Source organism: Lepisosteus platostomus, unplaced genomic scaffold (assembly GCF_059453375.1).
Source record: "Lepisosteus platostomus isolate fLepPlt1 unplaced genomic scaffold, fLepPlt1.hap1 Scaffold_32_H1, whole genome shotgun sequence".
Lineage (NCBI taxonomy): Eukaryota > Metazoa > Chordata > Actinopteri > Semionotiformes > Lepisosteidae > Lepisosteus > Lepisosteus platostomus.
In genome coordinates, this window is record NW_028291660.1 from 475501 (window position 1) to 500351 (window position 24851).

Consider the following 24851-nt stretch of genomic DNA (forward strand, 5'->3'; position numbering starts at 1 on the left):
CCTACTATATCATGTTCAGCCACCGCTAGAAAATCTATGGCTCTAGTACCGGAGCAAACGACAGGAGGGCCAACATCAAACGGGCACACGTGTCAGACATGGAGAGCGACAAGGATGGGATTCAAACCCATGTATGCAGAGCACAATGAAATAGCAGTCCATCGCCTTAACCACTCGGCCAACTCGTCGAGGAAACTGGGCTGTCCAGACACGGGTTGGCACGCTCCAGATGATCTTTTTCTTTTTTTTCCCTCGTACTCGAGGGTCCTTTTCCTGTTCCACATGCGATTTCAACATTTTCCTTGGGAGATGTCAAGCCAGCAAGCCACTGCTGTGGTTCAGTGGCCAGTGTGGAGTTCAGTGGCCCTGTTGTACACAGAAAGCACATTGAGCTCCTTGGACATGAAAAGTTCCAGATAAAAGCCATTTGTCATCCTTTCTCTTGGTGTCGATGTTGCTATTGTATGTAAAGGTGGCAACTTGCTCAGTGAGCAGGCGGAGCACACACCGAATGCAGATGTGTCTGAGTGGTGTGTCCAAGTGGCTGCAAAAGGACAGCACTCCCGGGGCGCCGTGGCTTAGTTGGTTAAAGCGCCTGCCTAGTAAACAGGAGATCCTGGGTCCGAATCCCAGCGGTGCCTTTTTTTGTTCTGTCTTCTCGAACAGAACTGGTCATTATGGACAACCGCCTACGGCTAGACTTAATTAAATGCAAGTATTCATTTCCTATCTTTAACGCGACTTGTTTTTCTTAAAATGGATGCAACTTGCAAAACATGAAATACAAACCTTGCTAATCAGCGCTAGCGGCTGGCAAAAAAAAAAGAAGTCAGCAATGTTTTTTTCTTTAACCTTAACCCTGCTAATGGAGAAGAGTTAAACGACCGAGTCTATGCAGCTTAAACGGTGCGCACGTCGGGTTCTTAGCTGAAAGGGTGGTAAATCACGCTAACCCTAGTCCTTAATCTTTTAAAGAGGATACAAAATTGAACCTAGTCGCCACATCCTGTTCAATGATAAAAAGGTAACATCTATCCTCGCTCCAGAGTAAATCTCACGTTGAGGGCATATTTTTTTTTCACTTTACCGTGAGTCGGGCTCGGCTGCACAGAGGAGAGAGCAGAGCAATGAGGTCACGGGGACAGGGGAGTCACACGCTGGCAGTTTGAATACGCGGAAGATCACTGAGGGATCCACAGTATATGGACCCTCCGTGCGCCATCAGTCCGTTCTTAAAAATGTGTCCTTCCGAGCCACATAAATTGCACTTTGGCAGCATTGAACAGTCAGAGGCTAAATGTCCCTGTTTGCCACAGGTCTTGCAGCATTTCACAGTGCAGGACGATGCCAGGTGTCCCACAGCACCACAGCGCCGACACACCTTTGGTTGTCCCACATAAAAAACATAGCCATTGCAGGCGCCCAGCCGGATTGTAGAGGGCAGGTGCCTTAAGCCTCCATTTACATTGTCCGGTAGCAAGCGAACCTCGAATTTCCTTGCTCCTGTTTTTATACCGTCAACATCTCTAACCTCAGTTCCATGGTGGACGGTGCAGTACTGCTTAAGCCAGGTGTGAATGTCCTCCGTCTTTGCCAGTTCCGAGAACATAACAACATGCACCATTTTCCTCTCTCTCTGTGTCAGAGGCTGCAAGTTGATCTTCTCAAGAGCAGGAACTTTCCCTCTTTTTGCCTCAAACACATCCACACATTGTTCAAACAGAGAATAGGTAGCAAAAACAACCTCAAATGCTTTCTGACCTGGGAGAGCGAAGATGAAATCCAAGTGCCGAGGTTCAAAGCCAAGTTCCTTCTGTAACACTTTTCTGCTGAACTGCATACGATCCATGAAGAGGTCATCCAAAAGCTCAAAACGTACAGCATTCTTGCGGGATCCAAAGGTTGCCATCTCAAACTGCAAAACAAACACTGCTTCCACAAAACAAGAAAACAATCCAACTACTCCAACTACAGGCTGATCAAGGTATCTCCCCTGCCAGGTAAGCCGAGAGCCGCAGACGATGAGCCCGGAGCTGAACGGGCCCCACTGGCTCGTTTGTAAGGCCAGGTGCATTGCCAACCACGACCGGCAGGGCAGAGGCCTTGAAGGCGGCCTGGGCTCCTGCAGCTGTCCAGCCACGCACTCTGGTTTCTCTTCATCTCGTACAAATCTTTTGCCTTTTACTAAAGATTTCCATGGAGAGGAGCATGAATGAGTTCCATACAATTTTTGTGCTTCCCTGCCTTCGGGTGGGGCGCAGCTGGGCTGGTCATAGAGAGAAAACAAAACCGCTCACAATCGCTCTTATTACGGCGACTGTGGCCATCTGCTCTGCGAGTCCTCGGTCTCCGCCTGTCTGATTGGCGCTCTTTTCTTTGGGGGGCGGGAAGTGTCCTGCCGCAAATATGAAGCGTTACAGCAACGACATGCCATGAGACGATTGATAACGATTTCCATAGGATCCCCGCGGTTGCCTGGCAACCGTCAGCTTTGCGCAGTGGCAGTATCGTAGCCTGTGAGGTTTAGCCGAGGCGCGATTATTGCTAGTTGAAAATTTTTCCCAATACCCCGCTTCCGCCGGTTTGCAATACAATCGGCAAAAGCAATTTTTGACAGTCTCGTCAGAGACTGAGCAAGGTGTTTAAAGACAGATTTTGTCATGGTAACATCATGGTAGAAAGAAACAAGCTTGTTACGTCTCAAAAGAAATGTCTTTAGCTCTTTCAGCGTTATGCAGAGAACAGCGTCTGTCGAGATCACTTTTGAGTCAGCGCGAAACGCCGTGTGCTGTCAGTTTGATTTCATATTGCTCGTAGCGGCGCCCGGCTTTTGTCTGTCAAACGTTAGGTTGCGCTTCTTCATGCTGCATCGTCGGCATGAGTGGAGCTTTTTAAACGTCTGTACTTACTGCGCCCCATAAGAAATCGTTTGTCCCCGTTCAAAAGAGATTGTGCGATGTCCTGCAGCGTTCGCAAAGCAAACCTTTGACATTTTGAAAAGAGGAATTTATTCTGCTTCCTGTGCGTGCAGTAGTTACAAACTTGAACGTCTTTACACGATCTGCTGCAGTTTTCAGTGGGCGGGCTTTGTCAGATGGCTTGGAAAAACGCACTGTGTTTCGGCTCGGGAAACATCATGAGTAGTGTCCTGCATGTTTTCTGTGTATAGCTGTCTTTTAACGCATACAGAATTCATTCGAGATCATTGATTTCTCCAATTAACAAGGGGCCCTTAAAGGATGAGTCAAAGTAACGTCTAATCGGATTAGTTTCCTTAGAGTTGGTTCACAGTTTGCTCAAGAGTTTACCTTTCACAGATGCGCAAGGAAGAATGTTGGGGGTGTATGCTTCAAGGCGCCTTACAGCTGTAGGGAGTGATTCGAGACGATTCGTGGCGTGTGCTCGGTCCCATATACCGTACGCCCCGGGGTGCAGTGCTAGGATGATGTACAATACCGCTTGGGCACGTAACACCGTTATATGCAAGTGCGGGAAGTGAGGGTTTTCGTTTGTTCGTTTTGTTTTGCTCTGCTTTCTTTGTTTTGCTTTCCATCGCGTTGGTAAGAGCGTAAATAAAAAGGCGATTCCTGCGTCTACCACTAATGTAAGAGCTATTTCAAGTGCGACGTGGTGCGGCTTTTCAAATGCTTGTGGGCATTTCTCTGTTGTTGATTCTTTTTTTGTGTGTAACAGAGTGGCATTTTCATGTCCGGACGGGGAGACTTTATCATTCCGACATGAAGCCACCCTTAAGTGCTCTGAGGCGTGTCTGTCTGCAAGGCTTGTATTTTGGAAATGTTTTTTTGAAACGGAGAACGTCTTTGAAATAGGCTTCCGCCGGCGCCTCGCGATCCAGGTAAGATTGTAGCAAGAACGCAGCGGCGGCGGGGCTTGCTGTAGTCGTGGCCGAGTGCTTAGGGCGATGGACTAGAAATGCATTGGGGTCTCCCCCCGCAGGTTCGAATCCTGCCAACTACGTTGTCCACCTCCTGTTGCTGTGTTCCGGCGCAAGCAAAGAAGCGCTGTTCCTGGTGGTTTTAAAACGCCAAATCGCTTGTACCCGCTCCCTAGGAATTAAGTTCTAAAGCGTCCGCGAATGGCATTTTGTAGCTGGAAGCAGATGTCGACGATTTTTGCACAGAGCACCAAAAAAGCGTCTTTTTTGAAGGCCCAGGCACTGAGCATTGGTGGTTCAGTGGTAGAATTCTCACCTGCCACACGGGAGGCTCGGGTTCGATTCCTGGCCAATGCTTCCATCCTCTTGCAACTCGCAACTGAAAACCCACTGAAGCTAAGCAGGTGTGAACCAGGTCAGTACCTGGATGAGGGTGAGCTACAGGGAAAAACAAAGCTTCCAGCTGGAAGCGGTGTTAATGGTGCCGGCGGGGGGGCGCTCACCCTGAGGTCTGTGCGGGTCCCAATGCCCCAGCATAGTGACGGAGACGCTGTGTTGTAAAAGGGCGCTGTCTCTTGGATGAGATGTAAAACCGAGGTCACAGCGCTCTGTGGTCATTAAAAATGACCACCAAAACCTTTGACAAAAGCTCTTGGTAATTGATGGTCTTCAATAATGCTTCTCCTTTAGGTACATTTTAAATCAGCTGAAAAATGCTGTGAAATGGGGGGTCACTTCACGCCAGTGTAGGATTTGGGTTACAAGAACTATAAAACTGCACGAGAAAGCCCGTACACTGAATTACACGGCTTTCAATTCAAAGGAGGGCAAAAGAAATTCCCTGAGTTCGATTTTTTGCAGCACAGAGAGGATTGCTGTCGTGAGGCTGGTTAGCTCAGTTGGTTAGAGCTAATAACACCAAGGTTGTGGGTTCGAGTCCCGTACGGGCCAGGTCCTTTTCTCCTCTCTTACAAAAGCTGTTAGGTTCCTTTCCGTGGTGAGATGGGTTGTCATGCAACGCTGCTACATAGTGCCGACAGACAATTAAATGACAAAAATGAAGAGAATTAAAGCAGCTGGAAAGATTTTCTTACAACTTTTGAGCTGACACAGTTTTGGAAAAGGTTTTCTTCACGCTGCACTGTACCACATAGGCAGCCAAGAGTCTCCAAAACAAAACAGAATTGACAGTCATATAATGTCCATTAACCCCGGTTTTAAAAGCAGCATCATGTCTGCCATCATAAGAATATGAGTCCAATATTTTAGAATTAACCTTACCTGTGGTGTCTTTAATCCCTATTGCTCAATGCACGGTGAAAGCATTGCATACGTGTCTGACAATGAGGAATGACAGTCATTTGCCTGTTTCACAAATGATCGTATTTTACTAGAGATTCTGTTCGGGATTCAGATGTGCATTCGGACAGCAATCCCTTTCAAGAAATGATACGTTCTGGATGAGGTCAAAGGTGCTGGAACACTGTATTTAGGATGTGTTTGCAGTGATTGTGTGTCTCCTGCTTCAACGCAGTGATATATAGATGTGCTCCTGTAATTTATTGGTACATGCCCAGGGCAGTAAGCAGTCTGAGGATTTATTTCCAGACGGCATAGAGCAGTGAAGCAGTGAAGTAGTGCAACACACTGGATCATTATATTATTAGAATCTATTCTACTTAAATTATTACATTATACACAACTTAACTTGAGCTAACCGGCCTCACGACAGTGCTCCTCTCTGTGCTGCAAAAAATCTAACTCAGGGAATTTCTTTTGTCCTCCTTTGAATAGAAAGCCGTGTAATTCAGTGTACGGGCTTTCTCGGGCAGTTTCATGTTTCTTGTAACCCAAATCCTACACTGGCCTAAAGTGCCCCCCCATTTCACAGCATTTTTCAGCTGATTTAAAATGTACCTAAAGGAGAAGCATTATTGAAGACCATCAATTACCAAGAGCTTTTGTCAAAGGTTTTGGTGGTCATTTTGAATGACCACAGAGCGCTGTGACCTCGGTTTTACATCTCATCCAAAAGACAGCGCCCTTTTACAACACAGCGTCTCCGTCACTATACTGGGGCATTGGGACCCGCACAGACCTCAGGGTGAGCGCCCCCCCGCCAGCACCATTAACACCGCTTCCAGCTGGAAGCTTTGTTTTTCCCTGTAGCTCACCCTCATCCAGGTACTGACCTGGCTCACACCTGCTTAGCTTCAGTGGGTTTTCAGTTGCGAGTTGCAAGGGGATGCAAGTGATGGAGCCGCTCGCTGCAAAAGCCACTGCATTGGCCGGGAATCGAACCCGAGCCTCCCGCGTGACAGGCGAGAATTCTACCACTGAACCACCAATGCTCAGTGCCTGGGCCTTCAAAAAAGACGCTTTTTTGGTGCTCTGCACAAAACGCGTCGACATCTGCTTCCAGCTGCAAAATGCCTTTCGCGGACGCTGAAGAACTTATTACCAAGGCATAGGGTACAAGGGATTTGGCGTTTTAAAACCACCAGGAACAGCAAAGAGGCGCACTTCTTTGCTTGCGCCGGAACACACCGACTGGAGGCGGACAACATAACCGACAGGATTCGAACCTGCGCGGGGAGACCCCAATGGATTTCAAGTCCATCGCCTTAACCACTCGGCCACGACTACAGCAAACCCCACCGCCGCTGCGTTCTTGCTACAATCTTACCTGGATCGCGAGGCGCCGGCGGAAGCCTATTTCAAAGTCGTTCTCCGTTTCAAAAAAACATTTCCAAAATACAAGCCTTGCAGACAGACACGCCTCAGAGGACTTAAGGGTGGCTTCATGTCGGAATGATAAAGTCTCCCCGTCCGGACATGGAAATGCCACTTTGTTACACACAAAAAAAGAATCAACAACAGAGAAATGCCCTCAAGCATTTCAAAAGCCGCACCACGCCGCACTTGAAATAGCTCTTACATTAGAGGTAGACACAGGAATCGACTTTTTATTTACGCTCTTTTCAAACTGTCAAAGGTTTGCTTTGCAAACGCTGCAGGACATCGCACAATCTCTTTTGAACGGCGACAAACGATTTCTTATGGGGCGCAGTAAGTACAGACGTTTAAAAAGCTCCACTCATGCCGACGATGCAGCATGAAGAAGCGCAACCTAACGTTTGACAGACAAAAGCCGGGCACCGCTACGAGCAATATGAAATCAAACTGACAGCACACGGCGTTTCGCGCTGACTCAAAAGTGATCTCGACAGACGCTGTTCTCTGCATAACGCTGAAAGAGCTAAAGAGCGTTTCTGTTGAGACGTAACAAGCTCGTTTCTTTCTACCATGGTGTCACCATGACAAAATCTGTCTTTAAACAGCTTGCTCAGTCCCTGACGAGACTGTCAAAAATTGCTTTCGCCGATTGTATTGCAAACCGGCGGAAGCGGGGTATTGGGAAAAGTTTTCAACTAGCAATAATCGCGCCTCGGCTAAACGTCACAGGCTACGATACTGCCACTGTGCAAAGCTGACGGTTGCCAGGCAACCGCGGGGATCCTATGGAAATCAACATGGTTCATGATTAGGTTTATGAGCAATCTAATTACTTATTCGTTTAAAACGCTATATAAAATAAAGTTTATTATTAATTTGCTGGACAGAGCTGTGAACATTATTATGCATAACGCTCGGTTAAAAGCAAAGGAGATTGTCTGTTATAGTGGACATAAAAACAAGAGTTCGCTGGCATTATATCCTAGAAGACACAGACTGGAGCCAGACCAGGAGAATGCTCGCAGCGTAAAAGAAAATGTCTGATGAACTAGGGATTGGACAGTTTCCAAGTGCTTGTACAATCGATGGAAATGTTCAAATAAATGTGCAAAAGAAATAAACAAAATAATCATTTATTTCTTTGTCATATTGGCTAGCTAATGTCCTCTCTTTGCTAGTTAGTGGCTGTGTTTCTGCGTTGGGTAGCAACGGGTGACTGTTCTCAGGTGGAAGATGTAAAGAGTTTAATTTTCATGTTAAATAATTTTTTAAAATTAAAATTCATTCTATACAGCAATCGCATATTTGGGTACCGTTTCATAAAACTTTCATGCTTAAAATGTTTAGGGAGAAATGGAAGACTGGTGTGTATTTTTTCTTTAAACTACCAAGACCAGCCATACACAGTACAGTTTATGTACATACAGTAATGTTTATGTTCCTAAATTAATATCGTTTATGACCTTCAGATGCGTTATGCTCCTCTTCTTTTTATGCTCAGCTACTAAAATTTCCCTTTAGTGGTAAAATCCATATAAATATTCAAAACTAAGCGGATTGAAATGTGCACATTAAATGATTAAATCTTTTCACTACCAACCAATGCACCACGAGTGCCCCTGTCGGTCATTTTGGCCAGCCAATCACTTACCGCGGTGCCCTCCGGTGCCCTGCAGTGGCTTGTGGGTAGGTTACTGTACCGCGGGTTTTTACCGCGCATTTTGAATGGCTGCATCTGTATGATGTTATATGATGGTTTTTTTTCAAATTTTAAATGATCATTTTTCATGGAGCTTTGAAGGGGATAAATTCAGCCTCTTTAGCCAGGCCAGAGCTCCAGGAGCCTGTGTAGGATTCTAGCTTTCTCCCCTTGCAGGCATCGGGCACAGAGAACCTCATGGTTTTCCTAAAAATCTTTTTTTTTGTATTCCTTGTTGTTCAAAACTTAATTCTAAACACTTTTAATTAGAAATTATATTACAAATAGTGCAAAAAATGACTAATTTCACAAAAAATAATGTAATATAAAACAGATGTTTTTAACTTTATTGTAGTGTTTTAGAAACTAATATGTCTTCAAAAATGGTTATTTTTCACTCCTAGGAATGAAAGCTGTTGTTATATGATGTTTATTTTCAAATTTTGAAAAATCAAAGTATTCTAGCTTTCTCCCCTTGCAGGCATCGGACACAGAGAACCTCATGGTTTTCCTAAAAATCATTTTTTATGTTTCCTGGTGTTTCAAACTTAGTTTTAATTTGTTATTATGTTAAAAACAGGGTAATAAATTTCTAATTGGACTATAAATAATGTCATATTGTCTGCTATAAAAGTGATGTTTTCAACTCTATTGTAGAGATTCTAGAAACAACTAATAGAGAATTGAAATAAAAAAGGGCATAAGAAGACATTACCAACAACGACCACAAGATGGAGATATTGTCTAGTAATTACCAACAACGACCACAAGATGGAGATATTATCCAAAGAGGCAAGAGGGCAAAGCCGCGATAAGGTAAAATCATTTTTTGAAAGAGATTGCTGTCAGAATGCACATCCGTATCCCAAACAGAATCTCTAGTAAAATATGATCATTTGTGAAACAGGCAAATGAGTGTCTGCTACAATATGATTGCTACATATCTGCATTTGTTGGTTTTTAAGGAGTAAGAGTGGAGGGGGTTTAAACCTGCGATCCAGTGTGTTGAAGTATTTCACAACACTACCCCTAGCACATCTGGAAATAAATCCTCATAATGATTATTGCCCTGGGCATGTACCAAAAAATCAGTGAGCATATATATATATCACTGTGTTGAAGCTAGAGACACAGAATAACTGCAAACACATCCTAAATACAGTGTAGTTCAGGTGGGTAGCTGCGTCAGCATGCGTAGGCTACAAAGGAACAAGTAATAGGTTTATTCCATGCTGAAAAAAAGAAGAAAGAGAACACAATGTTTCGGCCATGGAGCCTTCTTCAGGTGTGAGAGAGACAGGGCAGTAGGCAGAGGTAAAGTAGCGGGAGAACAAAGGTTGGGAGGGTGGAGGAGTGAGAGGCGGGAGCAGGGGACAGAAAGAGAGGCCAATCAAGAGGTGTGAAGTCAGAATGGGTGCAGAGAGGTGTGAAATGAAACTTCCAATGAATGGAGAAAATTTAAAAGAACAGTAGTCTGTCATTAAGGGAAGGGAGAATGTGTGATCCTAGCTGCAGAATAATTTTAGTTTCGGTGGTCTTTCTGATGTATGAGTTCGGAAAACCGTTTTTGAGAACACAGACGGAGAGATTAGAGTGGTCGGGGCCGTCAGAGGTGAAATGAGAAACAATGGGCTTGGAGAGATCTTTAATCTTCACAGCCCTGACATGTTCTCTGAAGTGGTCTCCGAGTCTCCTTCCTGTTTCTCCAATGTAGATGGCTGGACATTTACTGCAAGAGATACAGTAAATGAGGTTGCTGGAAGTACAAGATGCTGTCTGGGTGATCCGGAATTGTCCTGAGGGGCCTTGAATGAGTGTGGTGGTGGCTGTGTACTTGCAGGTGATACAACGAGCTCTGTTGCAAGGGAAAGTGCCTGGTGTGGATGGTTGTTGAGGGCGGTCAAGGGAGCTGTGAACAAGGAGGTTACGCAGATTAGGTGGTCAGCGATATGAGATGATAGGGCGATCAGAAAAGAGGGCCCCAATGGAGGGATCATCCTGTAGGATGGAAAAGTTGTGGTTAATGGTCCTGGGGATAGGAAGTGTGTTAGGGTGGTAAGGAAGCACCAAAGGAATGCGGTTGTTACGGCGGGAGTTCCTGATCGGGTTGATGGTCCAGGGGGTGTTTTTGGCTCGGGCAAGGGCCCTGTCAATCACACTGCTGGGGTATCCTCTATTGATGAAAAATGAGTACATTTCGAGGGCTTGGTTCTCGAAGTCGATGTCATCGCTGCATAGTCGTCGTAACCTAAGGAACTGTGAAAAAGGAAGAGAGTTTTTAGTATGGTTGGGGTGAAATGAGCTGTACAGGAGGTGAAATGGTGCAGGAAGAACTCAAGCTGATCGCTGGAGCATGTGGCGGCACCGACGCAGTCATCAATATATCACTTGTAGAGGTCAGGGACATAGCCAGTGTAGGAAGCGAAGAAGCGTTCTTCTACCCAGCCGACAAAAATATTGGCATAGCTGGGTCCCATTCTGGTGCCCATGGCCACTCCACTGACCTGTTGGTAAAAAAGATTATTGAAAGAGAATGCGTTCAGTGTGAGGACCAATTCTGCAAGGCGTACCAGGGTGTGGGTGGGTGGATCAAGCACTGTGCGTTTGTCCAGCGTGTGCTTGAGGGCTGTAAGGCCGTCATTATGGGGAATGACGGTGTACAGAGATGTGATGTCCATGGTAAAAATGTGGCATTCGGTACCCTGAAATTGGAAATCATTGAAAAGTTGGAGCGCGTGGTTGGTGTCTTTGATGTATGAGGGAAGATCTTCAACCAGCGGTCTCATGATGCTTTCGAGAAAGGCTGAGATGTAAGTAGTTGGACAGTTACATGTTGATACGATGGGGCGTCCAGGGGTGTCCGGTTTGTGGATTTTGGGGAGGAGGTAAAATTGAGATACTTGTGGATGTTCCATGATGAGCCGGTTCGCCTCCTGGGGGAGCTCGTTACTGCTGATAAGAAGGGAAATGGTGGATACCACTTCCTTTTGGTAGTCAGTGGTAGGGTCCTGTTGGAGAGGGAGGTAGGCAGAAGTGTCAGTTAGTTGTCTAGAGGCTTCAAAGATATATAGATCCTTACGCCACACCACAACAGCACCTCCTTTGTCCGCTGGTTTGATGACGATATCATCCCTGTTGCGGAGAGACTGGAGCACCTGATTTTCTCCTTGGGTGAGGTTAGACCTATGTTTACTGGGTATAGAGAGTGCCTTGGGAGCTTGATTAGTGCATTGGTTGATGAAATAATCAACTGGTGGAAAACGGCCAGAGGAGGGAGTCCAACAGCTCTGTTTGGGATTAATGTTGTTAATGACATCAATAACCGGGTTATAAAGGAACAAGTAACAGTGTTCCTGCACCTTTGACCTCATCCGGAATGTATCGTTTTTTTAAAGGGATTGCTGTCAGAATGCACAACTGAATCCCAAATAGAATCTCTAGTCAAATATGATCATTTGTGAAACAGGCAAATGAGTCTCTCAGGTGCCCATTGCTCATTTTCAGACACATTTATGCAATACTTTCACCATGCGTTGAGCAATAGGGATTAAAGATACCAGAGGTAAGGTTTAAAAGTGATTCTGAGGTGCAACACATCAGCGATACAGCTAGGCATTTGAAATGCGTGGTTTGAGAGCCCTTCAGGGAACACCGTACCCTAAAGGTACCAGAAGTCCACTAGTATAAGCATTAAGTCACTGTCACCCCTGTTACAATGTGATTGCTACATATCTTCATTTCTTTGGTTTTTAAGGAGTAAGAGTGCAGGGGGTCTAAATCTGCGATCCAGTGTGTTGAAGTATTTCACAACACTACCTGTAGCCTGTCTGGAAATAAATCCTCATTCTGATTGTTGCCCTGGGCATGTACCAATAAATCACTGAGCATATATATATATATAGCACTGTGTTGAAGCTAGAGACCTGTATGTAATAATATGATGCTAAAATGTTATTTTCACATATATTAATGTAATAAATTATTGCTAATGCTTTATAAACAAATCTAATTTAAATAAAAGCTTAAGTTTTGTATTTATCTTGTTCCATAGAACATGATTTTCTTTGTATTTCATGCCCAAAAAAGTGTCCAAATGACGCACTACATGATATAAGGAAGATTATCACATGCATATCGGTATTATCTTTCTTATGAAAATGCATTCCTTTCATTACCTTTTACTTTTTAAAATGAACTCAAATTGTGCATAATGTAATAATTTCAGTAGAATAGATTCTAATAATATAATGATCCAGTGTGTTGCACTACTTCACTGCTTCACTGCTCTATGCCGTCTGGAAATAAATCCTCAGACTGCTTACTGCCCTGGGCATGAACCAATAAATTACAGGAGCACATCTATATATCACTGCGTTGAAGCAGGAGACACACAATCACTGCAAACACATCCTAAATACAGTGTTCCATCACCTTTGACCTCATCCAGAACATATCATTTCTTAAAAGGGATTGCTGTCCGAATGCACATTCGAATCCCAAACAGAATCTCTAGTAATATACGATTGTTTGTGAAACATGCAAATGACTGTCTCAGGGGCCCATTCCTCATTGTCAGACACATGTATGCAATGCTTTCACCGTGCATTGAGCAATAGGGATTAAAGACGCCACAGGTAAGGTTAGATGTCATGTTCTATGATCATTTCTTTCAGCATTAGGGACTAAATGTATGATGCTTAAATGTTATTTTCACATATATTAATGTAATAAATGATTGCTTATGCTTTATAAACAAATCTAATTAAAATAAAAGCTTAAGTTTTGTATTTATCTTGTACCATAGAACATGATTTTCTTTGTATTTCAAGCCCACAAAGTGTCCAAATGACGCACTACATGATATAAGGAAGATTATCACATGCATATCGGTATTATCTTTCTTATAAAAATGCATTCCTTTCATTACCTTTTACTTTTTAAAATGAACTCAAATTGTGTATAATGTAATAATTTAAGTAGAATAGATTCGGGTAGGAAATATAGAGTCATGATGTTTATGGCTGACATCATTTCACATGGGTGAATTTTAAGCTAAGAAATAAAAACATTTACAATGAAGATACCATTGCTTAATTTTTAATGCCTTTAAAAAATAAATACCTCCTGAGAATAATTTGCCACTCCCAGATCCTTGGTAAGGTACTGTTTGAATCCAATCAGGAGAGGAGCATCCAGGGAGTGCTTTCTATAGAGTCCAGCTTGGGCCACTCTCTTCCGGCCTGCTGATACTTTTTAACTACTCAGGGCCTGTAAGGATATAAAACACCGGTTTAAACATTTTATACCTATAAGTCAAATTAGAAATTTAGTAAAAAATAGATACATCTGAAAAATAAAAAGTCTTACTGCTGATAGAGTTCTTCAGAGCTCACATCTTCCCCTTCCTTATCCGCTTCTGTTTCAGTTTCTAGAGGAGCCTCTGGCATCTCTTCCTCCTGGACAGCGGCCTCTTGCTCAGGGCCGCTGGAATGCAGGTAGATTCTTTTCAACATGTTTTTACATAATATGTTGTAACAATGATTTCAAAAAGAAACTACAGAAGCCTTACAGATTAAAAATATCTCACCTTGCCGATGTGTCTTCAGGCTTCCCATGTACAAAAAGGCCCAAGGACTCTAGCAGTCTTACAACCACTATCCTGTTTGCCTCACCAGACACGATCTCTATTCTGTGGTAATCCACGATGACCCCGTTCTTCAGGTGATTCATCATGTCCTCCCTCGCCTGTTGAGAGGCCATCCTGATCTCTTCTGCCGTGGCGTGCTTCATACATGCCCTCTTCAAGTGAGTAGGAAGCTGATCAAAAGTATTCAGGCACATCTTGCACACCAGGGGAATCCTCGCGGGTTTCCTTTGAAAATAAATAATACCATCTGTGTATAGAAACAAGCTAAGACTGATTTCTTAAATTATCCTTAAAATTCTCTCTTATAGTTTGAGCATAATGATTTTATTGCATTTATATAAGAATTGCTCATTGCTCCAAAATAAATAATGGTTTCATAAAAAAGTGAACACTTACTTGGTCTCAGTCACAGACTTTCCAATAGAAGCCATTGTGGAGTTCAGCAACTGCAGGTCCTAGAAGTGGGGAAGGAATTTTAAAAGAGAAATTGAATTACAATACAGAAGGAATGGCTGAGGGATCACTGAAATATATATATATACAAATTCCAAAGACTGAGTCCATATAGAAACACCTACCTTTCATTTTCAGTATAAGAAAAAAAAAACATTATCTTCCAAAGCATCATAAAATTGTCCCTTCTTCCAGACTCTACTTCTCTCTTGTAGTAGTACAGCAGACCTTTCCAGGTGAGCAGATCACAGAGTCCGAAATGAGCTTCCTCCATCAAGCAAAGTACCTGAACATGACTCTGTCTTCATAAAAGCGCCCCTGTAATAAAGAAATTAAATCCAAAATCAAGAGGGCAGTTGCCTACTGAAATACAAGAAGTCATCAATTTTAACCTAGCAACACATTAAAGGCTGCATCTATACAAGTACGATTCTAGAAATGCTCACCAGATTACGTTTTAAGAAGGAACTGCGCCTCAGGTTCCGCCGAGATCTTAACTCGGATGGCAGGATTCAGAGTCCGGAGTGTGGACTGATGGCGCACGGAGCGTCCACATACTGTGGATCCCTCAGTGATCTTCCGCGTATTCAAACCGCCAGCGTGTGACTCCCCTGTCCCCGTGACCTCATTGCTCTGCTCTCTCCTCTGTGCAGCCGAGCCCAACTCACGGTAAAGTGAAAAAAAAGATGCCCTCAACGTGAGATTTACTCTGGAGAGAGGATAGATGTTACCTTTTTATCATTGAACAGGATGTATGTGATGTGGCGACTAGGTTCAATTTTGTATCCTCTTTAAAAGATTAAGGACTGGGGTGAGCGTGATTTACCAACCTTTCAGCTAAGAACCCGACGTGCGCACCGTTTAAGCTGCATAGACTCGGTCGATTAACTCGTCTCCGTTAGCAGGGTTAAGGTTAAAGAAAAAAAACATTGCTGACTTCTTTTTTTTTTGCCAGCCGCTAGCGCTGATTAGCAAGGTTTGTATTTCATGTTTTGCAAGTTGCATCCATTTTAAGAAAAACAAGTCGCGTTAAAGATAGGAAATGAATACTTGCAAGTCTAGCCGTAGGTGGTTGTCTGTAAGGACCAGTTCTGTTTGAGAAGACAGAACAAAGAAGGCACTGCTGAGATTCAAACCCAGGATCTCCTGTTTACTAGGCAGGCGCTTTAACCAACTCAGCCACAGCGCCCCGGGAGCACTGTCCTTTTGCAGCTACTTGGACACACCACTCAGACACATCTGCATTCGGTGTGTGCTCCGCCTGCTCGCTGAGCAAGTTGCCACCTTTACATACAACAGCAACATTGACACCAAGAGAAAGATTGACAAATGGCTTTTATCTGGAACTTTTCATGTGCAAGGAGCTCAATGTGCTTTCTGTGTACAACAGGGCCACTGAACTCCACACTGGCCACTGAACCACAGCAGTGGCTTGCTGGCTTGACATCTCCCGAGGAAAATGTTGAAATCGCATGTGGAACAGGAAAATGACCCTCGAGTACGAGGGAAAAAAAAGAAAAAGATCATCTGGAGCGCGCCAACCCATGTCCGGACAGCCCAGTTTCGTCGACATGTTGGCTGAATGTAAGGCGATGGACTGCTAATCCATTGTGCTCTGCAGGCATGGGTTCCCATTCTCATCGCTCTCCATGTCTGACACGTGTGCCTGTTCGACGTTGGCCCTCCTGTCGTTTGCTCCGGTGCTAGAGCTGTAAATTTTCTAGCGGTGGCTGAACATGGTATAGTAGGCTAACGTCGGTATCGAGCAGTGACAGTAACAGTACTTACTGCGCCCCATAAGAAATCGTTTGTCCCTGTTCAAAAGAGATTGTGCGATGTCCTGCGGGGTTCGCAAAGCAAACCTTTGACAGTTTGAAAAGAGGAATTTATTCTGCTTCCTGTGCGTGCAGTAGTTACAAAGTTGAACGTCTTTACACAATCTGCTGCAGTTTTCAGTGGGCGGGCTTTGTCAGATGGCTTGGAAAAACGCACTGTGTTTCGGCTCGGGAAACATCATGAGCAGTGTCCTGCATGTTTTCTGTGTATAGCTGTCTTTTAACGCATACAGAATTCATTCGAAATCATTGATTTCTCCAATTAACAAGGGTCCCTTTTTGAACCTGCCAGAAGCATTCTTTCAATGTAACAGATTTACTCCGGGGAAAGGCAGCATGACATTGAGAGTAGCTCAAGCTTTCAGCACCCATATCGGACTGCGTGTATGCAGACACCGCTCAGAATCCCCTGTAAGATTCTCCTTCAATTCCGTTTTGCAGTGCTTTAGCTCTTTCAAAAGGCTTCGCTTTGCTAGTCACAATCCAAGGCTCATGACAGCATTTGAAACCAATCGCCACTGCGTCGGCCGGGAATCGAACCCGGGTCAACTGCTTGGAAGGCAGCTATGCTCACCACTATACCACCAACGCATGCCCACAGGAGCCCTGCAGGACACCACCAGAGAATGCTCACGATTTCGGAAGCTGTCTCCGGGACGTGCTGATTCCACACATCCTGAATAAATCATGATATTGTTAGTTAAACGCCACAGATTGTGTTTGTCCGTTCGTGTCAGTCGTCCTGCAGCCACGGGAAGTGGGACACAAATATGCTGCAATGCTTTCAAGACGTTAGGATTTGTTTGTGTAACATCCGAGAAGAGTACTTGTGGCTTGAATGTGAACTGTACGTGCCCGCCCCCTTTCCTCTGTAGTGCATGAGTTCCTCCCGGCATGCCCTTCGTCATTGTTCTGTCATCTTGTATTTAAAGGGTTGTATTTCTGCTGCAGAAAATAAGCAATGGTTTTCTCACAACGCCCTTTGTTCCCAACGAAGCCCTTGTCTGTCATGAAATTCTTCAAAACCTCAAGCTAGACGAAGAAGAAGACGACAAATATGAAGCGTTACCGCAACGACATGCCATGAGACGATCGATAACGATTTCAATAGGATCCCCGCGGTTGCCTGGCAACCGTCAGCTTTGCGCAGTGGCAGTATCGTAGCCTGTGAGGTTTAGCCGAGGCGCAATTATTGCTAGTTGAAAACTTTTCCCAATACCCCGCTTCCGCCGGTTTGCAATACAATCGGCGAAAGCGATTTTTGACAGTCTCGTCAGAGACTGAGCAAGGTGTTTAAAGACAGATTTGGTCATGGTGACATCATGGTAGAAAGAAACGAGCTTGTTACGTCTCAACAGAAATGCTCTTTAGCTCTTTCAGCGTTATGCAGAGAACAGCGTCTGTCGAGATCACTTTTGAGTCAGCGCGAAACGCCGTGTGCTGTCAATTTGATTTCATATTGCTCGTAGCGGCGCCCGGCTTTTGTCTGTCAAACGTTAGGTTGCGCTTCTTCATGCTGTATCGTCGGCATGAGTGAAGCTTTTTAAACGTCTGTACTTACTGCGCCCCATAAGAAATCGTTTCCCTGTAGCTCACCCTCATCCGGGTACTGACCTGGCTCACACCTGCTTAGCTTCAGTGGGTTTTCAGTTGCGAGTTGCAAGGGGATGCAAGTGATGGAGCCGCTCGCTGCAAAAGCCACTGCATTGGCCTGGAATCGAACCCGAGCCTCCCGCGTGGCAGGCGAGAATTCTACCACTGAACCACCAATGCTCAGTGCCTGAGCCTTCAAAAAAGATGCTTTTTTGGTGCTCTGTGCAAAAAGCGTCGACATGCTTCCAGCTCCAAAATGCCATTCGCGGACGCTGAAGAATTTATTTCCAAGGCAGCGGGTACAAGCGATTTGGCGTTTTAAAACCACCAGGAACAGTAAAGAGGCGCACTTCTTTGCTTGCGCCGGAACACAACGACAGGAGGCGGACAACGTAGTTGGAAGGATTCGGAGCTGCGCGGGGAGACCCCAATGGATTTCTAGTTCATCGCCTTAACCACTCGGCCACGACTACAGCAAGCCCTGCCGCCGCTGCGTTGTTGCTAAAATCTGACCTGGACCGCGAGGCGCCGACGGAAGCCTATTTCAAAGTCGTTCTCCGTTTCAAAAAAACATTTCCAAAATACAAGCCTTGCAGACAGACACGCCTCAGAGGACTTAAGGGTGGCTTCATGTCGGAATGATAAAGTCTCCCCGGACATGAAAATGCCACTTTGTTACACACAAAAAAAGAATCAACAACAGAGAAATGCCCACAAGCATTTCAAAAGCCGCACCATGCCGCACTTGAAATAGCTCTTACGTTAGTGGTAGACGCAGGAATCGCCTTTTTATTTACGCTCTTACCAACGCGATGGAAAGCAAAACAAAGCAAAGCAGAGCAAAACAAAACGAACAAACGAAAACCCTCATGTCCCGCACTTGCATATAACGCCATTACGTGCCCAAGCGGTATTGTACGTCATCCTAGCACTGCACCCCCTTGGCGTACGGTATATGGGAACGAGCACACGCCACGAATCATCTCGAATCAGTCCCTACAGCTGTAAGGCGCCTTGAAGCGTGCACCCCCAACATTCTTCTTTGCGCATCTGTGAAAGGTAAACTCTTGAGCAAACTCTAAACCAGCTCTAAGGAAACTAATCCGATTAGACGTTACTTTGACTCATCTTTTTACGCTCAGTGCTGGATTGCTCAAACTCCAGCTAGGGTTAGGGTTAGCATTCCCACGCTACTTAGACACTTTGTTTACGCTCAGTGCTGGATTTTGGGAAAATAACTGGAGCCTCACATATACAAACAACACACTTGTCTGTCGGCACTATGTGGCAGCGTTGCATGACAACCCCTCTCACCACGGAAAGGAACCTAACAGCTTTGGTAAGAGAGGAGAATTACCTGAAGAACTGCTTTCCATGGAAGCAGGACCAAGCGATGTAGCATTTTTATAGTACCAGGAAAGGAGAAGCGGCACTTCGCCTTTACCGCACAGGCACAAGGCGACGTGCGGCAGACGCCATAGTCGGCAGGACTCGAACCTGACCGGGGAGTCCCCAATGGATTTCGAGTCCATCGCCTTAACTACTCGGCCACGACTACAGCGAGCACACCACCTCCGCATTCCTCCTATAATCTAACACGGAGTGCGAGGTGGCTGCGGAAACTTTATTAAAGTCGCTCTCCGTTAAAAAAAAAATACCTTTCACAAGATACATGCCGGCAGACAGACACGCCTCAGAGGGTTTAAGGCTGGCTTCACGTTCAAATGATAAAGTCTCCCTGTCCGGATGTCAAAATGCAACTTTGGCAGACAGAAAAAACATCAACAAACCACAAATGTGGACAAGGATTTTACAAGCTGCACCACACTGCACTTTCAAAAGCATTTACATTCCTGTTAGACGCAGGAATTGCCTTTGATTTGCGCGCTTACGAACGCCATGGAAAACGAAACAAAACTAAAGCCCTCAGCTCCTGCACTTGATTATAATGCCATTACGTGTCGAAGCAGTAATTTACGTCATCCTACCACTGCAACACGGGGAATAGAGGGAAATGAGCACACGCTACGAATCGTCTCAATCACTCCGTAGAGTCCTAAGGCGCATTGAAGGGTGTACCCCCATCATTAATCGTTGCGCCTCTGTGAAAGGAAAGCTCTTGAGCAGTCTTTGAAACAGCTCGGATGAAACACTTGATTGCTTCCATGTGCATCTGGAGCCCATTTCTTATTTTCACTTCACGCCCATTAAAGCATTTCTAAAACAGGAGATTCGCGCTTGGGAATGCGCCCTGCCTTACAAATAAAACAGGTCTACGGGTCTGAAACCCGCTCCACGGAAAACAGTTCTGTTGCGCTTTTGATCAAAGGGAGATTCGCTGTTCTTACTTTTTGATGACATAACACCCAAAGGGGCTTCTTTGGAGCTGGATTTCAACCAGCATCCTAAAGTTTCTTGGCGGTATCCTTTACAGTCCTCTGTTCGGTCGACAAGGGACAGAAGGGGGCAGCTTTCCTCACACATACAGTGCAATGTACTGTAGTGTTCCCGTTCATTGAATTCGCAGTTCTGCATCAGACCTCTAACTCGTTTCCTTAGCTTGGATTTAAGCCACGAAGCAGGCTTCTACTGTATAAACATCTAGAGGAATGACAAACTGTCATCCTGAGAGACTGTCAAAAATCGCTTTCTCCGTTTGCGTTGCAAATAAGTGAAAACGCGGTCTCAACCCAGAGCCAACGTTAGCCTACTATACCATGTTCAGCCACCGCTAGAAAATGTACGGCTCTAGTACCGGAGCGACAAGGATGGGATTCGAACCCACGCGTGCAGTGCACAATGGATTAGCAGTCCATCGCCTTAACCACTCGGCCACCTCGTCGAGGAAACTGGGCTGTCCGGACATGGGTTGGCACGCTCTGGACATGGGTTGGCACGCTCCAGATGATCTTTTTCTTTTTTTTCCCTCGTACTCGAGGGTCATTTTCCTGTTCCACATGCGATTTCAACATTTTTCTTGGGAGATGTCAAGCCAGCAAGCCACTGCTGTGGTTCAGTGGCCAGTGTGGAGTTCAGTGGCCCTGTTTATTATGCCTAATAAACAGGAGATCCTGGGTGATCCTAGATGATTGCAAGCCGTACAGCCTCCGCCATGCTTCCCAGGTGGGATGAGGTTTTGGAGTTGGTATGCAGTGTTTTGTTATCTCCAAACATAACGCTGTGCACATTTACCAACAAGTTCAGCTTTTGTCACGTCTGTCCACAGAACATTGTTCCAGGAGTTGCTCTGGAACATCCACGTGGTCTTTAGCAAACTTGAAAGGGGCAGTGGGGGCAGACACTTCCCGCCCCCCAAAAGAAAAGAGCGCCAATCAGACAGGCGGAGACCAAGGACTCGCAGAGCAGACAACCACAATCACCATAACAAGAGCGATTGTGAGCGGTTTTGTTTTCTCTCTTTGACCAGCCCAGCTGCGCCCCACCCGAAAGCAGGGAAGCACAAAAATTGCATGGAACTCATTCATGCTCCTCTCCACGGAAATCTTTAGTAAAAGGCGAAAGATTTGTATGAAATGAATAGAAACCAGAGTGCGTGGCTGCACAGCTGCAGGAGCCCAGGCCGCCTTCAAGGCCTCTGCCCTGCCGGTCGTGGTTGGCAATGCACCTGGCCTTTCAAACGAGCCAGTGGGGTCCGTTCAGCTCCGGGCTCATCGCCTGCGGCTCTCGGCTTGCGGGCGTGCCCAATCCGTGCGATAACTCGGAAAGCACCCGGCCACACTGTGCCGGAAACGACGCACTCTGGGAAGCCGCTTTGCAAAGCGAGGTCCCAAGATCCCCTGCGGCCGGACACTTCCCGCCCCCCAAAGAAGAGAGCGGCAATCAGACGGGCAGAGACCGAGGACTCGCAGAGCAGACAACCACAATCGCCATAACAAGAGCGATTGTGAGCGGTTTTGTTTTCTCTCTTTGACCAGCCCAGCTGCAACCACCCGAAGGCAGGGAAGCACAAAAATTGCACGGAACTCATTCATGCTCCTCTCTACGGAAATCTTTAGCAAAAGGCGAAAGATTTGTACGAAATGAAGAGAAACCAGAGCGCTTGGCTGCACAGCTGCAGGAGCCCAGGCCGCTTTCAAGGCCTCTGCCCTGCCGGTCGTGGTTGGCAATGCACCTGGCCTTACAAACGAGCCAGTGGGGCCCGTTCAGCTCCGGGCTCATCGCCTGCGGCTCTTGGCTTGCGGCCGTGCCCAATCCGTGCAATAACTCGGAAAACACCTGGCCATACTATGCCAGAAACGATGCACTCTGCTACAATATGATTGCTACATATCTGCATTTGTTGGTTTTTAAGGAGTAAGAGTGCAGGGAGTTTAAACCTGCGATCCAGTGTGTTGAAGTATTTCACAACACTACCCCTAGCACATCTGGAAATAAATCCTCATAATGATTATTGCCCTGGGCATGTACCATAAAATCAGTGAGCATATATATATATATATTACTGTGTTGAAGCTAGAGACACAGAATAACTGCAAACACATCCTAAATACAGTGTTCCTGCACCTTTGACCTCATCCAGAATGTATCCTTTTTTGAGAGGGATTGCTGTCAGAATGCACAACTGAATCCCAAACAGAATCTCTAGTCAAATATGATCATTTGTGAAACAGGCAAATGAGTCTCTCAGGTGCCCATTGCTCATTTTCCGACACATTTATGCAATACTTTCACCATGCATTGAGCAATAGGGATTAAAGACACCACAGGTAAGGTTTTCGCGTTGAGCAATAGGGATTAAAGATACCAGATGTAAGGTTTAAAAGTGATTCTGAGGTGCAACACATCAGCTAGGCATCTGAAATGCGGGGTTTGAGAGCCCTTCAGGGAACACCGTACCCTAAAGGTACCAGAAGTCCACTAGTATAAGCATTAAGTCACTGTCACCCCTGTTACAATGTGATTGCTACATATCTTCATTTCTTTGGTTTTTAAGGAGTAAGAGTGCAGGGGGTCTAAATCTGCGATCCAGTGTGTTGAAGTATTTCACAACACTACCTGTAGCCCGTCTGGAAATAAATCCTCATTCTGATTATTGCCCTGGGCATGTACAAATAAATCACTGAGCATATATATATATATATCACTGTGTTGAAGCTAGAGACCTGTATGTATAATATGATGCTAAAATGTTATTTTCACATATATTAATGTAATAAATGATTGCTTATGCTTTATAAACAAATCTAATTAAAATAAAAGCTTACGTTTTGTATTTATCTTGTACCATAGAACATGATTTTCTTTGTATTTCAAGCCCACAAAGTGTCCAAATGACGCACTACATAATATAAGGAAGATTATCACATGCATATCGGTATTATCTTTCTTATGAAAATGCATTCCTTTCATTACCTTTTACTTTTTAAAATGAACTCAAATTGTGTATAATGTAATAATTTAAGTAGAATAGATTCTAATAATATAAAGATCCAGTGTATTGCACTGGCCTGGTCAGCCTGGCCTGGGGGATGGTGCACATAGCACTTTCAGTGCTGGAGGTGTTAATGGTGGAGGTGTTGGAGAGTGATAGCTGTGTGGGATGGGTGGGTGAGTAGCTGTTGTGGGTTGTAGCTTTTCCTTTGCAGCTTGTCCTATACCTTCCTCCTGTAGGCGTCCTTGCTCTCTCTCAACTTCTGTTTTAGCTCCCATCATGTAATGATGAACATGATTTACATGATATAAGGAAGATTATCACATGCATATCGGTATTATCTTCCTCATGAATATGCATTCCTTTCATTACCTTTTAATTTTTAAAATGAACTCAAGTTGTGTATAATGTAATAATTTAAGTAGAATAGATGCTAATAATATAATGATCCAGTGTGTTGCACTACTTCACTGCTTCACTGCTCTATGCCGTCTGGAAATAAATCCTCAGACTGCTTACTGCTCTGGGCTTGTACCAATAAATTACAGGAGCACATCTATATATCACTGCGTTGAAGCAGGGGACACACAATCACTGCAAACACATCCTAAATACAGTGTTCCAGCACCATTGACCTCATCCAGAACGTATCATTTCTTGAAAGGGATTGCTGTCCGAATGCACATCTGAATCCCAAACAGAATCTCTAGTAAAATAAGATCATTTGTGAAACAGGTAAATGACGGTCTCAGGGGCCCATTCCTCATTCTCAAGACACATCTATGCAGTACGTACACCATGCATTGAGCAATAGGGATTAAAGACACCACAGGTAAGGTTAGAAGTCATTCTGACTATATTCTAAAATATTGGACTCATATTCTTATGATGGCAGTCACTTATGATAGTGACAGAGACGCTGTGTTGTAAAAGGGCGCTGTCTTCTGGATGAGATGTAAAACAGAGGTCATTGCGAGCTGAAAAACACGTTTTGAAAAGTGTGCTTTTCCTGCCCCAGAAATTAAATGGGGGTGACCAAAGTTGCCCAAACGTGTTTATTTCTGCTGAAAAACCCGTTTTGACAACTTCTGCACAGTGGGGTTAAGGGCTGACTCAGTGGGCTCTTCTGAGCCAGACAGTTACATTGGGATTCAACAGTCTGAAAAAACGTGTTTATTTCGAGCTGAAAAACACCTTTTGAAAAGTGTGCTGTTCCTGCCCCAGAAGTTACATGGGGGTGTCCAAAGTTGCCCAAACATGTTTATTTCTGCTGAAAAACACGTTTTGACAACTTCTGCACACTGGGGTTAAGGGCTGACTCAGTGGGCTCTAATGAGCCAGGCAGTTACATTGGGATTCCAAGGTTTGAAAAAACACGTTTATTTCGAGCTGAAAAACAAGTTTTGAAAAGTGTGCTTTTCCTGCCCCAGAAGTTAAATAGGGTTGACCAAAGTTGCCCAAACATGTTTATTTCTCTGTCACTATGCTGGGGAATTGGGACCCGCACAGACCTCAGGGTGAACGCCCCCCCGCCGGCACCATTAACACCGCTTCCAGCTGGAAGCTTTGTTTTTCCCTGTAGCTCACCCTCATCCGGGTAC

The 24851-nt window shown here is 44.9% G+C and overlaps 1 long non-coding RNA gene and 12 other non-coding genes across 13 annotated transcripts; 4 read left to right on the top strand and 9 right to left on the bottom strand.

The window, feature by feature from the left end:
• The first annotated feature begins 567 nt into the window (after positions 1-567).
• Positions 568-641, top strand: trnat-agu (transfer RNA threonine (anticodon AGU)). Its single transcript has one exon. It is a non-coding gene; the product is annotated as a tRNA-Thr (tRNA).
• Positions 642-2140: 1499 nt separating this feature from the next.
• Positions 2141-2257, top strand: LOC148634419 (U5 spliceosomal RNA). Its single transcript, XR_015933531.1, has one exon. It is a non-coding gene; the product is annotated as a U5 spliceosomal RNA (small nuclear RNA).
• A 230-nt stretch (positions 2258-2487) lies between these two features.
• On the top strand, positions 2488-2629 carry LOC148634420 (U4 spliceosomal RNA). Its single transcript, XR_015933603.1, has one exon. It is a non-coding gene; the product is annotated as a U4 spliceosomal RNA (small nuclear RNA).
• A 3546-nt stretch (positions 2630-6175) lies between these two features.
• On the bottom strand, positions 6176-6246 carry trnad-guc (transfer RNA aspartic acid (anticodon GUC)). The gene has a single exon. It is a non-coding gene; the product is annotated as a tRNA-Asp (tRNA).
• Positions 6247-6459: 213 nt separating this feature from the next.
• trnas-uga (transfer RNA serine (anticodon UGA)) lies at positions 6460-6541 on the bottom strand. The gene has a single exon. It is a non-coding gene; the product is annotated as a tRNA-Ser (tRNA).
• A 704-nt stretch (positions 6542-7245) lies between these two features.
• LOC148634423 (U4 spliceosomal RNA) lies at positions 7246-7387 on the bottom strand. Its single transcript, XR_015933623.1, has one exon. It is a non-coding gene; the product is annotated as a U4 spliceosomal RNA (small nuclear RNA).
• A 3850-nt stretch (positions 7388-11237) lies between these two features.
• Positions 11238-13789, bottom strand: LOC148634424 (uncharacterized). Its single transcript, XR_015933497.1, has 3 exons — positions 13698-13789; positions 13452-13598; positions 11238-11338 (listed from the first exon to the last, which is right to left on the bottom strand). It is a non-coding gene; the product is annotated as an uncharacterized LOC148634424 (long non-coding RNA).
• A 2995-nt stretch (positions 13790-16784) lies between these two features.
• trnag-ucc (transfer RNA glycine (anticodon UCC)) lies at positions 16785-16856 on the bottom strand. Its single transcript has one exon. It is a non-coding gene; the product is annotated as a tRNA-Gly (tRNA).
• Positions 16857-17403: 547 nt separating this feature from the next.
• Positions 17404-17545, top strand: LOC148634426 (U4 spliceosomal RNA). The gene has a single exon (XR_015933614.1). It is a non-coding gene; the product is annotated as a U4 spliceosomal RNA (small nuclear RNA).
• A 1789-nt stretch (positions 17546-19334) lies between these two features.
• On the bottom strand, positions 19335-19416 carry trnas-cga (transfer RNA serine (anticodon CGA)). The gene has a single exon. It is a non-coding gene; the product is annotated as a tRNA-Ser (tRNA).
• A 1202-nt stretch (positions 19417-20618) lies between these two features.
• Positions 20619-20700, bottom strand: trnas-gcu (transfer RNA serine (anticodon GCU)). The gene has a single exon. It is a non-coding gene; the product is annotated as a tRNA-Ser (tRNA).
• Positions 20701-21294: 594 nt separating this feature from the next.
• Positions 21295-21411, bottom strand: LOC148634429 (U5 spliceosomal RNA). The gene has a single exon (XR_015933542.1). It is a non-coding gene; the product is annotated as a U5 spliceosomal RNA (small nuclear RNA).
• A 392-nt stretch (positions 21412-21803) lies between these two features.
• LOC148634430 (U5 spliceosomal RNA) lies at positions 21804-21918 on the bottom strand. The gene has a single exon (XR_015933561.1). It is a non-coding gene; the product is annotated as a U5 spliceosomal RNA (small nuclear RNA).
• Positions 21919-24851: the final 2933 nt, after the last annotated feature.